We start from the raw sequence: 13631 nt of genomic DNA on the forward strand, positions 1-13631 counted from the left end.
GTAACTTCTACATCTCGGCCTTGAGGACTCTCCCTGATCACCTCCTTCCAACTGTCTTCAGCCCACCTACCGTTTTCTGATGGCCCTGGTGACTGTTCCATTGCCTCATCTCTTCTTCCATCCCCAGCCATTTTAGTTTGGTTAAATTTCACACCATCTCACTGGTTCCTACTCAGCATTCTTCTAGATGCTGTCTTAGACTAGAGTCACCCCCAGCCCTGTCTTGTGTCAAAGCCCTGGACCCTAATTGATCTGGGTGGGAAATCAACGAACTTGATTACAAAAGGATGGAGTCCCTCAGGACACTGGCACTAGTCCTGTTGCTGCTGTCAATCTGCCCAGGAGAAAAGCCCTGCACAACCTTCGCGGGGGCAATGAATCTTCATGTAAGAGATGGCGCTGTGATTGCCAAGGCTTTCTTATCTGAAGTGTTCCTTCACAACCACTCTGCAGCTCTTCTCCCACCAGCTGTTGCTGCAACAGAAATTATGATAGCTACTGTTATTAACTACTAACCCAGGCAGTTTACATCAACCCCAGATGGAGCTATTACTGACCCTTTTCAGCTAGCTCATCCCGTTGGCAAATGAAAGAGTTGATGTTTGCTCACAAGCCCCAAAATTAAACTCCCAAAACTCAGCCTTTAAACATTTCCCTAGAGCGCCTCCTTCTTGGAAATGTCTTCCACAGTTGGCATTTTCTCAAAGCTTATGGCTGATCGGGGACAATATTTCAGCTTCCCGCTTCTACATCTCTTCTCTCCGCCTTGTTACGGAGATAAGGCTTTTACATTTTCATTTACTTTTTTTTAAAACTCAATATGAGAAAACCTGCGACTTGGAGGGTATACAAAAATTGCCAATTGTTACACAGAAAGGACCCTTTGAGAGCTTTCGTAGCAACGCCAAGGTAAGTGACTTACTTAGTGTCTGAGGAAGGACTTCGACTTAGAACCTGCTCTTCCTTCACGCTCTCTCCCTCCACAGCTTTGCCAGCAGGAAGCTGAAGATGCTTTGCCACCTGGGGCCTGACTCGGTAATCATTAATGAGATTCATCAAACTAGAAGTTGAATGAGAAGTCTTCTTGCCAAGTGGCCTTTGGGGAAATTTTCAGAAAAGTGTGCCTTGAGTACTCGGAATCTGAACCCCCTCTGCAGTTCTGCCTGCTTCTCTGCCAACATGTGATTCTCGACCTTTCTCCTCAGGTGTATCTCCTCAAAACCTCAGATGCGTTCTCTAGTTCAGACATTTGCGTGTGGTTTTTACTTTACTTTACTGTGTCTTCGATGACTTTAGTTCTCTTTTGAAAAGGTTAAAAAAAGAAAGAATATTATAATTAAATGCAGTTTAGTACTTTTTTCCCTTCTTTGTTGTTTTTGTGTTTTTTCTCTTTGAAATTTTAATTTTTTCTTTGAAATATTGAACTATAACAGATAAAGTTGAACTTCACTCTATTGCTTTCCCCGATCCTTTCTCTTTTAAACACACACACACACACACACACACACACACGAACAATAATATGTCTCACATAAATTTAGTGAGGTTTCTCCACATTTTTCTATTTTTACTATCTATAGGTATGTTCACAAACTATATAAAATAATGCTTTGTATCATTTCTAAATTTGTGTACATACTATCATGCGGTATGGGCCACACTATAACTCACTTTGGAGAATAAGCAACATGTATTTGGAACACCCACATGGGCACAGTGGAAGCCAACCTCTCTCAGTTTATGTTGACTTCTTTTTAACTACGTGCCCATGCAGCTGAAAACATCCTCACTGCTTTCCAAGTTTGCATATGGTTCTGCTTGTCTTTGTCTCAGAGATGAAGCAATGTCTTCAGATCTCCAGCTTTATGTAGATAGTTCATTTCCAGCTCCCTGCATGTTCTGTGCTTGCAACCCAGACACCTTTCCCTATGTGAGCATGAGAGTCAGTCTCCAGCCATGGAGAATTAAACCTGGTTCTGCATTTCTTTGAGCTCTCCTGGCTTAAGCTCTGGCTCATCACTTTGATTTTAAGTTCCTTCTTAGTTCTTAGTTTATGGCCCCTGAGGAGATCTCCTTTTGATTTTGAGCTTGACTCTTTATACCTATTTGGACTATATCATGGGACAGTAAATCCCCTCCCAGCATTCTGGTGGAGGAGTGGGACCCTGGCAAAGTCTATTACTGAGATCAAGGATTCTGAAGGAGGTGCCTGGGTCTTGGGGAGTCCAAGCTACTATTTTTCTTTTCTTTTTTGGCTGCGTTGGGTCTTCATTGCTGTGTGTGGGCTTTCTATAGTTGTGGCGAGCAGGGGCTACTCTTCGTTGTGGTGCTTGGGCCTCTCATTGTGGTGGCTTCTCTTTTTGCAGAACATGGGCTCTAGGCGTGCGGGCTTCAGTAGTTGTGGCACACGGGTTCAGTAGCTGTGGTCTGCAGGCTTAGTTGCTCCATGGCGTGTGGGTTCTTCTTAAACCAGGGATCAAGCCCATGTCCCCTGCATTGGCAGGTGGGTTCTTAACTACTGCGCCACCAGGGAAGTCCTCCAAGCTACTATTTTTCAAGCATTTATTATATGTCCTCCTCACAATTCTTTCAGGTAAGTTTTATTATATTCATTATGAGATAAGAAGAGAAAAAAACCAATTTGTTCCATCTGCACTTTGGGAATTTAAGCATGGATAATCTAAGTCCATTATATAGAAGAAAGGGATGAAAATTTCACCTTCCTGTGTAAAAGATTTTTCCCTGAGTCATTTTTTGAAGGACTCTGAACCCTGCAATAAATAATCAACAACTTTAGAATTCAAATACATCTAATCCTGAATTATTATCCAAGTCAGAAAATGTGACTTGGTTTTGCAATTTAATTTTTAACTTCTTCTTAAAATGCTCAACTTGGAGCATTCTTGCATTCAACTTGCTTTGATTTGGTAGAAATAGACGTAAGTTGTCTCTGTGTGGGAAAAAATCCAACTTTGCTTCATTTCTATAATTAATTTTCAAACACTTGAATACAGATAGAAATATTATCTTGACTTAGATTGTGATATCTACCTTTAAAAATTTTTATATGTTTTCCTTTTGAAAAGGGTTGGTTTTTAAATTGCTTTCTTTTAGTCACTAGAATTATTAGAAAGGATAGCGTGCACATTTCTCCTGTGGTAACTGTTGAAGTTATCCTCAGAGCTGGTTTCATAAGACTGTGAACAACTGTCATTAATAATTAGACACACGGGGACTTCCCTGGTGGCACAGTGGTTAAGAATGCACCTGCCGGGCTTCCCTGGTGGTGCAGCGGTTGAGAGTCCGCCTGCCGATACAGGGGACACGGGTTCGTGCCCCTGTCTGGGAGGATCCCACATGCTGCGGAGCGGCTAGGCCCGTGAGCCATGGCCACTGAGCCTGCTCGTCCAGAGCCTGTGCTCTGCAACGGGAGAGGTCACAGCAGTGAGAGGCCCGCGTACTGAAAAAAAAAAAAAAAAGAATGCACCTGCCAATGCAGGGGACACGGGTTCGAGCCCTGGTCCGGGAAGATCCCCCATGCTGCAGAGCAACTAAGCCCATGCACCACAACTACTGAGCCTGCGCTCTAGAGCCCATGAGCCACAACTACTGAGCCTGAGTGCCACAACTACTGAAGCCCGTGCACCTAGAGCCCGTGCTCCGCAACAAGAGAAGCCACTGCAATAAGACCATGCACCACAACGAAGAGTAGCCCCTGCTCACTGCAGCTAGAGAAAGCCCACGTGCAGCAACGAAGACCCGACGCAGCCAAAAATAAATAAATAAATTTATTTTTAAAAAATAAGGTATAAAAATTAATTAGACACGACAGCTCGGTAAGATGTGGGATCTGATTCTGGCTGCTGTTTCAGAGGGCACCAGTGTACAGTCCTGTTGTAATCACAGAGAGCCTGCTGTTTCTAGTCTAGGAGGCTCCGGCAGAGGAAGCACCTCTCATGTGCACACTCTGCCCCAACCCTCATAATGTCTAGCAGTGATTCAGGGGCAGCTGTCGAGAAAGCACATCGGATGAATCTGAATCCTGAAATGAAAGACTTGACTAAATGGTAACGGTCACTTTCTGGAGCTTGGCTGCCTTTTCACACACACTCGAAAGGTTGGAAACCATGAACCCAAATGATGTGTCATGTCTGCTCAGAATCTAAAGTCCACATCATGGTACTGGCAAATCCTTTTTTCTCCAAGTTCAAGTCAAACTCCTGTTTGCCTCACCATCGCTAGGAACAAATGGGGTCAATCCGGTCATCAAGCTCATATTGGAAGACCATCTCCATTATTCTGACTTTTATCAGCTGATCAGAATGGTATGTCTTTTGTTATCTACACAACACATTCAAGTATGTGCTAGATTGCCATACTGCAAATACTCCTTGCTTTTGTCCTTAGATATGGCTTCCTTTTACTCTACTTTCTAGTTTCAACGCCCCTTACTTCTGCAACTACAGTAACAGGAATGCCTAACTCAAACTGCAAAATCTTATGCTATTGAAGATAGAAGTCACAGGAAAGAAAAGACCAAAACACAGGAAAGTCTATTACAATTAGGATAATAAATTAAACTTTGTGCTTTTGATGTTCCAAAAGAAAAAAAAAAGAAAAGAAAATGTTTGCTTAATCACATAATCACTTTTCATTACTCTACAGAGATTAATGGCAATATACACCCATTTCTCCTCTGAACTCCAAGGTCAAAGGTTTGCAGGTGTGCCTCATTCTTCACTCCAGATCAGACTCTATTCCACAGTCCAGTCTGGGAACTGACCTTATGTTCTGGTTGTCAGACAATGGCAGTTCTTAAAGAAGCTTAAGGTAGTCTAGCGTTAGGTTTAATAAAAGCAAGTTTTAGACTAACTTCTACCACATGTGCAGACATTTATGAATCCTACTGCCTGGAGAAGTGGTCAAGCACACTGTGTCTGAGGGTGTCAAAGCCATCAACAACTACACCAGCGGCGAGTTGTTTTTAACCAGACTTAAATATCATAAACCAAAAACATTGTTAAGAGCCAGCTTAGTTTTTAACATTAAAGTTCTAGTTAGTGTGTGTTTTTGCTAATAATTCATTGGTTGTGAATCACCCAGTCAACTAGTAAGTTAACACGGCAGGGAAAAAAGGCAGTTTAATTTTTCTCTCAGCATTGACACCTTTCCTTATGAATAAAATAGGTCTTTTGCAGTTTTTTGTTTCCAAGGTTGTATAGTACTGTGTGCATGTGCTCTGATGTACCAGTTATGAAATGATATCCTCTATACTTTACTTTTTGATTAGAGGCTTTAAATGTCATTTCATGCCATGTTTAAATACCATCTTCATAATGTTCTCAATCTCTGATGGTGCCTTGATTTAATCTGTTACCTAATATGCTAATCCAACTCCTTCTCTATAAATTGTTTAGTATTCTTCCAACTTACTGAGGTTGTCAATCAGTCCTGGAGACACTGTGGCCTCAGCCCAGGTGCCATGTTTTCCAAGATCATTCTCCTCCCCCAGGTCAAATAGTTCTTGCTCAATCTAGGGATGGTCCAGTCTAACAACAGTTGATTGTGGGTGGGTGGATATATGACCCAAAGTAGGCCAACATTATTCCTCATGGATTTAGATTAAGGGGGTCAGTCTCTCTCAAGTGGTTGAAACTGAAATCTACAAAATGTAGGTGCTGTAGAGAGAATCATTTCAAAGTGCTCTTGGTAGAGGTCACAGTCAGCTACTAGGCTGTCTGCTTGACTTTGCTTCTTGAGTGGTTGATGCCAAGTATTAATACTATCCAATCAGCGTGAACTTCAAGCAGCTCATTTACATGTATTCTTTTTTCTACTTTTCATCCAATCAAAGATTGGGTTGCCCCAACACCTCATTTGACTACAGCAATTGTAAATAGGTCCCACTTTGTCCCAACTGCCATTTTCTTTACCTCGAAGTAGTGGAAGGCTGGATATATTATACCTGGGTCTTCCCTTAAGGATTTTGCTATCTACATAGATGATTCTAAGAAAAATTGCTGTCTCTAAAAACGACTCTAAGAAAACTTTTACCAAAACTCAGATTTGCAGGAGAGATGGCTTAGAGACAATTAGATGTCCATCTACCTTATTAACCTTTTGAAACAGGTATACCCGAACATAGGCATTTCATCCAAGTGTATTGAGGAGTATTTTGCCAAAGATACCTTCAAGCACTTAGTAGGAGATCCGATTGTCTGTGAGCCTGCTCCTGCCCAGGGAATTGACTAAGCGTGCTGTATCTGATGATATCAAGGCCATCATCAAGTACACCAGTTCTACCCAAATAAGCTGCTGTTAGGAGGATTTAAACAGCATAAGACAAAAGCTCTTTTCAGAGCCATCAACATTTTCATTTTATAGTTATCACAATGAATTTATATTTCTAATATAAATATCTGTGTTACCTCTTTGTGAATTGTCCAGGGTTCTGTGAAGTTGACACTCTTTGTAAACTCGTATCCTTTCTATTTAAAATGTCTATTACCTTATCTGATATAAAATTAACTTATCTGGGTGGAAATATAATAAGGAATTTTTCCATTATATTTTTCATTGCTTTTCTGTGTTGGAATGCTACTGATAATTTGTGCTGTAATATTGTATTTGGCCTACTTGCTGAATTCTATCATATGGTTGATAGATTTTTGAGGAACTGCCATACAATTTTCCATAGTGGCTGCACCAATTTATATTCCCACCATCAGTGTAATAGGTTTCCCTTTTCTCCACATCTTTGCCTGCATTTGTTATTTGTAGATTTTTTGATGATAGACATTCTAACAAGTGTGAGGTGATATCTCATTTTGGTTTTGATTTGCATTGCTTTGATGATTAGCAATGTTGAGCATAATTTCATGTGCCTGTTGGCCATCTGTATATCTTCCTTGGAAAAATGTCTGTTCAGGTCTTCTGCCCATTTTCTGATTTTTCTTTTTATTTTGAGTTGTATAAGCTGTAAATATACTTTGAAAATTAACTCTTTTTCAGTCTTATCATGTGCAAGTATTTTCTCCCATTGCTTAGGTTGTCTTTTCATTTTGTCCATGGTTTCCTTTGCTGTTCAAAAGCTTTTAAGTTTAATTAGGTCCCATTTGTTTATTTTGCTTTTATCTCTTTTGCCTTAGGATAGAGATCCAAAATAATATTGCTATGATTTATGTCAAAGAGCATTTTGCCTATGTTCTCTTGTAGGAGTTTTATGGTCTTAGGTCTTACATTTAGGTCTTTAATTCATTTCGAGTTTATTTTTGCATACGGTGTGAGGAAATGTTCTAATCTCATTCTTTTACATGTAGCTGTCCAGTTTTCCCAGCACCACTTGTTGAAGAGACTGTCTTTTCTCCATTGTATATTCTTGCCTCCTTTGTCATAAATTAATTGACCATAGGTGCGTGGCTTTATTTCTGGGCTGTCTATTCTGTTCCATTGATCTATGTGTCTGTTTTAGTGCCAGTACCATGCTGTTTTGATTACTATAGCTTTGCAGTATAGTCTGAAGTCAGGGAGCATGATACCTCCAGTTTTGTTTTTTTAAATCAAGACTGCTTTGGCAATTTGGAGTCAATAGTCCCCCACAAATATTATCAACTGATTTTTGACAAAGGAGCATAGGGAATGACATGGAGAGAGGATAATCTTTCCAACAAATGGTGCTGGAACAGTTGGATGTGCATATGCCAATAAAAGAACCTAGAGACATTCCTCACAATTTACACAAAAACTAACTAAAAATAGATCATAGACCTAAATGTAATACATAACATCACACTTTTAAAGTAAAATATAGGAGAAAATATGTATGGTTTGAGATTTGGCATACAGTTTTAGCTATATTTTGAGATTTGGCACACAGTTTTAACTATAATACCAAAATACATAATACCAAAAGCATAATCCATGGGGAAAAAAATTGATAAGCTGAGGCTGGGCTAGATTTAGTGACTCACTTTCAAAGAATAGAGTGAGGAAAAGGAAGATAATAACTTTACAGGGGAGAAACCTGGCAAATATCACCTCAACCAGGTGATGAAGGTTGACATCACAATGATGTCATGTGAATATTATGTACTCTCTGATATCATGAAATGAGAAGGGCACTTCACTTCCCTGGTATTATTTCAAAAAATACATAACTTGTTTCCAATCATAAGAAAAACAAACAAACCCAGATTGGGGAACATTCTACAAGGTACCTAGCTAGGACTCTTCAGTACTGCTAAGGTTCTGAAAAACAAGAAAGGCTAAAGAAATATGACAACTAAATGCAATGTGGTACTTTGGATTGGACCCTGGGACAGAAAGAAAATATTGATGAAAAAGTGGTAAAATCTAAATAAACTCTGGAGTTTAGTGAATATTAATGTATTAGTGTTAGTTTCTTATTTTTGACAAATGTACCACAATAGTGTAAAATGCTAACGAGGGGGGAAACTGGGTGAGAAGTATATGGGAACTCTCTGTACTATCTTTGCAACTTTTCTGAAAATTAAAATTACTCCAAAATAAAAAACTGTATGCTAATTTAAGTCAGGATAAGGGTCACCTTGAGAGGCCTAGGGACTGGAATGGAGCCTGAAGGGTCTTATTAGATGGTAGTAGTGGTTTTCTTCTTAATCTGGGAACGAATTATATGGGCCTGTCCTTTGTGAAAATTTAGCTTTTTGATATGTGTAACTTTCCTGTTATAAATGATCCTTCAGTGAAAATCATTTAAAATGAGATCATTGTTATTAACTGTCCCCTAAGTACCTTTAACTCTAAAATTCAGAATTATTTAGTACTAAATATTGTGTATTTTGAAACAAAAGTTTTTTTTTTTTTTTTTTTGGCCGCACCATGTGCCTTGCAGGATCTTAGTTCCCTACCCAGGGATTGAACCTGGGCCTCGGCAGTGAAAGCTTTGAATCCCAACCACTAGGCCACCAGGGAACTCTCAAAAGTTCTATCTGAAACATAACATTATTTTGAACATGTAACACATTCATGTGGTTTGAAATTCAAACCTATAAGATAATAAAAAGCAAGCAAACAAAATTAAAACAAATTAAAAAACTCTGCTTAGAGATGTTTTCCAATCCTTCATTTCCCTCTTGAAAAAAACCAGAGTAATGTTTCCTCGTATCCTTCCAGAGACAATTTTTTAACATATTTTTTTCTTGTTAACAGAAAGGATGACAGGCTACCTCTTTTAAAATAAATTAGTATACATTTAAAAACACTTTAATACTATTTCAAATAAATTTGGGAAACAGGAAAATTGCCCAAGATTCATCATCCTCATCTTCACACCTACCCCCAAATTTCAGTTATATGCATTTTCCTTTTGTTTTTTTTTACCCCTACTTACTTTTTCATTTGGTTGGAAATCACAGTGTAGATAAAATTTAAGGCAAGTACTTCAAGATGTTTCTTTTTCTGTTATATTACAGAACATTGAGAGCACCGGGGAATCTTGAAATATTCATTCAGCTATGTACCTACCATTCAAAATGTTATTATCACACATCCATTTTGTATCAGGCTATTTGTTAAAAGCTGAAAAGAAAAAGATGATTACCACCCTCCAGGAGATTTCATTCAAATAGAACAAATAAAAGTGCAGAGCTTTAAAATGAGACATGAAAAGGACCAAATAGGGTGACTGACTGCTTGGGAATATTTTAAAAGGCTTCCTAGGGGAAGGAGTGTTGGCATAAGAGTTTTCCATGTGGGAAAGCATGTACAATGGAGAATATATATAAAAGACTGTGCTGGCTTGGGAACTGGGAAGTCTATATTATGACTAGTGGAGAGTCTTAGGGTTTGATGCCTCCAAAGAATTAAGGTTTGCAGGTGCTTCCGGATAGGTGAGATGATTACGAGCAAGGAAAACACAAATCTAGGGAAAGGAGGAGTTAGTGGAAAGCCAATAACACATGGGGAGGGGGAAAAGGGAGGTGTAACACCTGAGGGGAGAAATGGCAATGCTGAAATCTAAGTATAAAGAAGGAGGAGGCTGGCAGATGCTATGAAATCCTTTTATGGGGCAATGGGGCAATGACCCTGGAATTGCTGAGCTAGCAGCAGTGACATATCCAGTGCCAAATCATGTGCTGGAATACAAATCAAATAGAAGTGGACAAAAGCCCAGACCTAGAGAAGAGTTTTCAATAGTAAAGCAGACAGGAGAACCCACTCAGCTTATGAGGGTACCGGGGACCCTTCCAGGCACCAGGAACACTGGAGAACCAGGAGACCTGGACATGATGGATCCAGGTAGAGCATGTTCACCACACAGCATAGTCAGGCAACCGCCTACCAAAAGCAACCCCTTCCCACTGTTGCTGCTGTGTTTAGTTAGGGCTCTTGATAAGCTGATCAGCTGGGAACACTGATTTTAGGAGAGAAATGGGCAACCTACAAGATAAGCAGGTGTTAACCTCAGGCTGCCTCTGTGTACACCACGCGTGAACACGTGGAGTTCTGCACGCTGTGGGGTGTAGAACTATTATGCACACCATAAAAGTTCTGGTTTCTTTGTGCTCTGTTGTGTTCTGAAAGCTTTTCGTTAATTAGTCTTATTAGCCTTCACTGGAAGTCAAATGCCAGATAATAACCTTCTGTCTTGTTAAGTGGAGCCATTTTAACTAAAGCAAGGCTTAAATTTGGATTAAATTTTCCCCCAACTGTTTGCTATTTCTCTACAAGTTCTCTTAAAACACTGGTTACACGCTAAGAAGGCTCTCAGCACCCTGCATAGTATCATAAACAAGTAACCTCCAGAAGGGTGTCAACTTATTCAAAATCATTGCTATCCTCAGTTTCTGAAAAGAACCATTTCATATCTTCCAAATTTTCTTGATCATTAAAATCCAACCAGACTGCCAGGATTCTAAATCCCGTTATGTAATATCTTATTTGCCTCTGTTGCCTCATTATAAAATGAGGGTAAAAATCCTACCTACCTGTTGGATTGTTGTAAGAATTAACTGGCACATACTAAGCACTCCAAAAATGCTGGCTATTATACTATTATTTTTATCATTTTTCTTATTCATGCTGGTTCTTTTACCTGGAACGTACTTACCATTTTCCTTTATCTAGTAATTCTCGCTAACTTTCAGAGCTCAGCTCAACTCAACGATCACTTTCTCAGTGAGGTCTTCCTTGGCCACCCTCTCCTCCCTCCAATCTATTAATTCTCGCTAACTTTCAGAGCTCAGCTCAACTCAACGATCACTTTCTCAGTGAGGTCTTCCTTGGCCACCCTCTCCTCCCTCCAATCTTTTTAATTCTTCTTCATCACATTCCCTTAGTTCTCACCCTAATTGTAATATGTGATTGATTTAGAATCCACTGTTTAACCTTCTGCCTGGAGTGCTCTTCCCCCAAAGCCAATTCCCCTGCTTCCCTTCCCCTCTTTAGGACTTTACCCAAATGTCACCTTTTTAATGAGTCCTGCTTCCCTGTTTAAGTTTTTCTCCTTAGCATTTATCACTTGTATACAATATGCAGTTTATTTAATGTCTTCCTCCATTTCACATGGATAGGGACTGTGTGTCTGTCCCTGTCACTACTTTCGCCCAAGTAGGTTACATGGCAGGCATGTGACGTGTATTTTTGGAACTGGGCTATAAGCCCTCATTTAGGATGTTGACTTCTGTGGTGAGAACAGCAATGGCATCACTTATCACTGTACCTCCAGCACCTCACCTCCAGTCACCCAGAAGTGGCTCAAAGCATAGATAAATGAACAACAAAACAGGAGAATCCCATATGGAGGCCAGGATACATCATGAGCAACCAATCGTTTTATGAACTAACATGGAGAGGTTCAACCTTAAGACTACAGACTAATCTTGAGAAGAAACTATTGAATTACTGAAAGAGTAAAAGAACTCATAAAGATTGATAAAAATTGACTTTGAAGAAACATATGAATAATGATGATACCTGCATGAAAAGAAAGAGTTCCTCAATTTCATTGTACCTCACATGTAAATAATATTCTAGGCCACCAATCTGAACCTGTTTGACACATTTTGGTTCTTCCCTATACCTGTACGTGAGGCCAAAGACCCCTTTACATACAACTTCTGGATGGCAGCATCAACATACACCATACCCTGAATTGGCTAAACAGCTCGTCCTCAGGATTGGTTCCAAGAACCTCAACAAAATTTATAGCTTCAGTTGCCAAAATGGCTGGAATTCTCAAGCTCCTGGGTGATAACAGAGTTGTAAGTATGGCTACTGTCCACCAATCTCAGTGATGTTCAGCCTCTCTGCTTTACTGAGACTATGTCTAGGGTACCCAATTTCTCTTCTGGTTCCCTAGGGGCCAGGGTTAGAGGTGGAGATGGGTATGTAGGGCTGGACCATTGGGGATAATTCACCCTTAAAACTAGGGAGTGCTTTCTGGAACCAAAGAATCACATATAAACAGGGAGTGGGCACTCCCCTGGCTTAAGAAACACAACAGGACATGACCACTCTGAAAGCGGTCTCAACACAAACTAGGGGAAGCCGTTACATTCACCTGCTGGGGATGTCCATGCCTCTGCTCCCTTGGCACAACTGAGTCATTTAAATGAATTGTTCATCATATAAACTGATATCACTTGGCAAAGAGCTCAGGTCTTAAGAATCGTAGTGGCGGTCGGAGCAGCAAGGGGGGTTCCCAAGGAGAAACCATCCCCGCTTTAGTTGGGCAAACAGCTGGCTTAGGTAGAACTAGTTCTATTCCACAATAATAAAAAGGAAAAAAAATAGATTTTATATAAATCTATTTCCAATATTTCTTACTCCTTCTTACTTGCATCACAACTTTGTTTGGGGGAACTAGCTCTTGCCCGTTGTGTGTAACCATACTGTGATAGTCAATCATGGTGCTCTGATCTCCTTCTGGAAGCTGAAAGGCTCAGTTGAGACTCTGCTCATCAGCTTTCCAGGCTCTGTTAAAGCCAAGGAGTGAGCACTTTACCTAAATTCTGCCCATTAAATTCTCTCCTGAGACCTTAACTATTGAGGAGAGGGACATGAGAATGGAGAACATAGGGTAAACCATATAGTTTAGCAATGGAGTGAGCTGCTGTAGCTCAGACCTTTTGAGGCTGCCTGCTTCTTGAGGTTTCGCTTCAGGTTTCTTGGAGCAGCCCCTCCTTCAATTTCTTTGAATAAATCCACTATGGCTTAAACAATCCAGCCTCATTGATGAAAACATTTCTTAAAAATTCTCAATATGAGAAAAAGGAAATCACCATCATGGGGTATAGATGATGGGCACATTTTTCTTGAGATTTTCTCAAGGAAGTAAGAGTAAATTCCTAAAACGTTTTTAAAGAACTCAGAACAAATCTGTACTGTCTGAGGCAAGTTATAAAAATTAAAATATGACACTAGCTGAGAGGAAAAAGAAACTGATAGTATTAAAGAAAGATTTTAATTAACAAATAATGCTATGGCAAATTTTTAAAGCAAACTGGAAATAGTAAATATTAGAATGGTTACTGCTTAGAAATAGACAATTTGTACAGAGAAGTGGTTTTCAAACTCTTTTGATTGTGTACCACATAAAAGAATTTTGAAAACTTCAGGTACTCCCTTGAATATTTTAAACTTGACATCTA

The sequence above is a fragment of the Monodon monoceros genome, unplaced genomic scaffold (assembly GCF_005190385.1).
Source record: "Monodon monoceros isolate NGI ecotype Baffin Bay Population unplaced genomic scaffold, NGI_Narwhal_1 Super_Scaffold_3, whole genome shotgun sequence".
NCBI lineage: Eukaryota > Metazoa > Chordata > Mammalia > Artiodactyla > Monodontidae > Monodon > Monodon monoceros.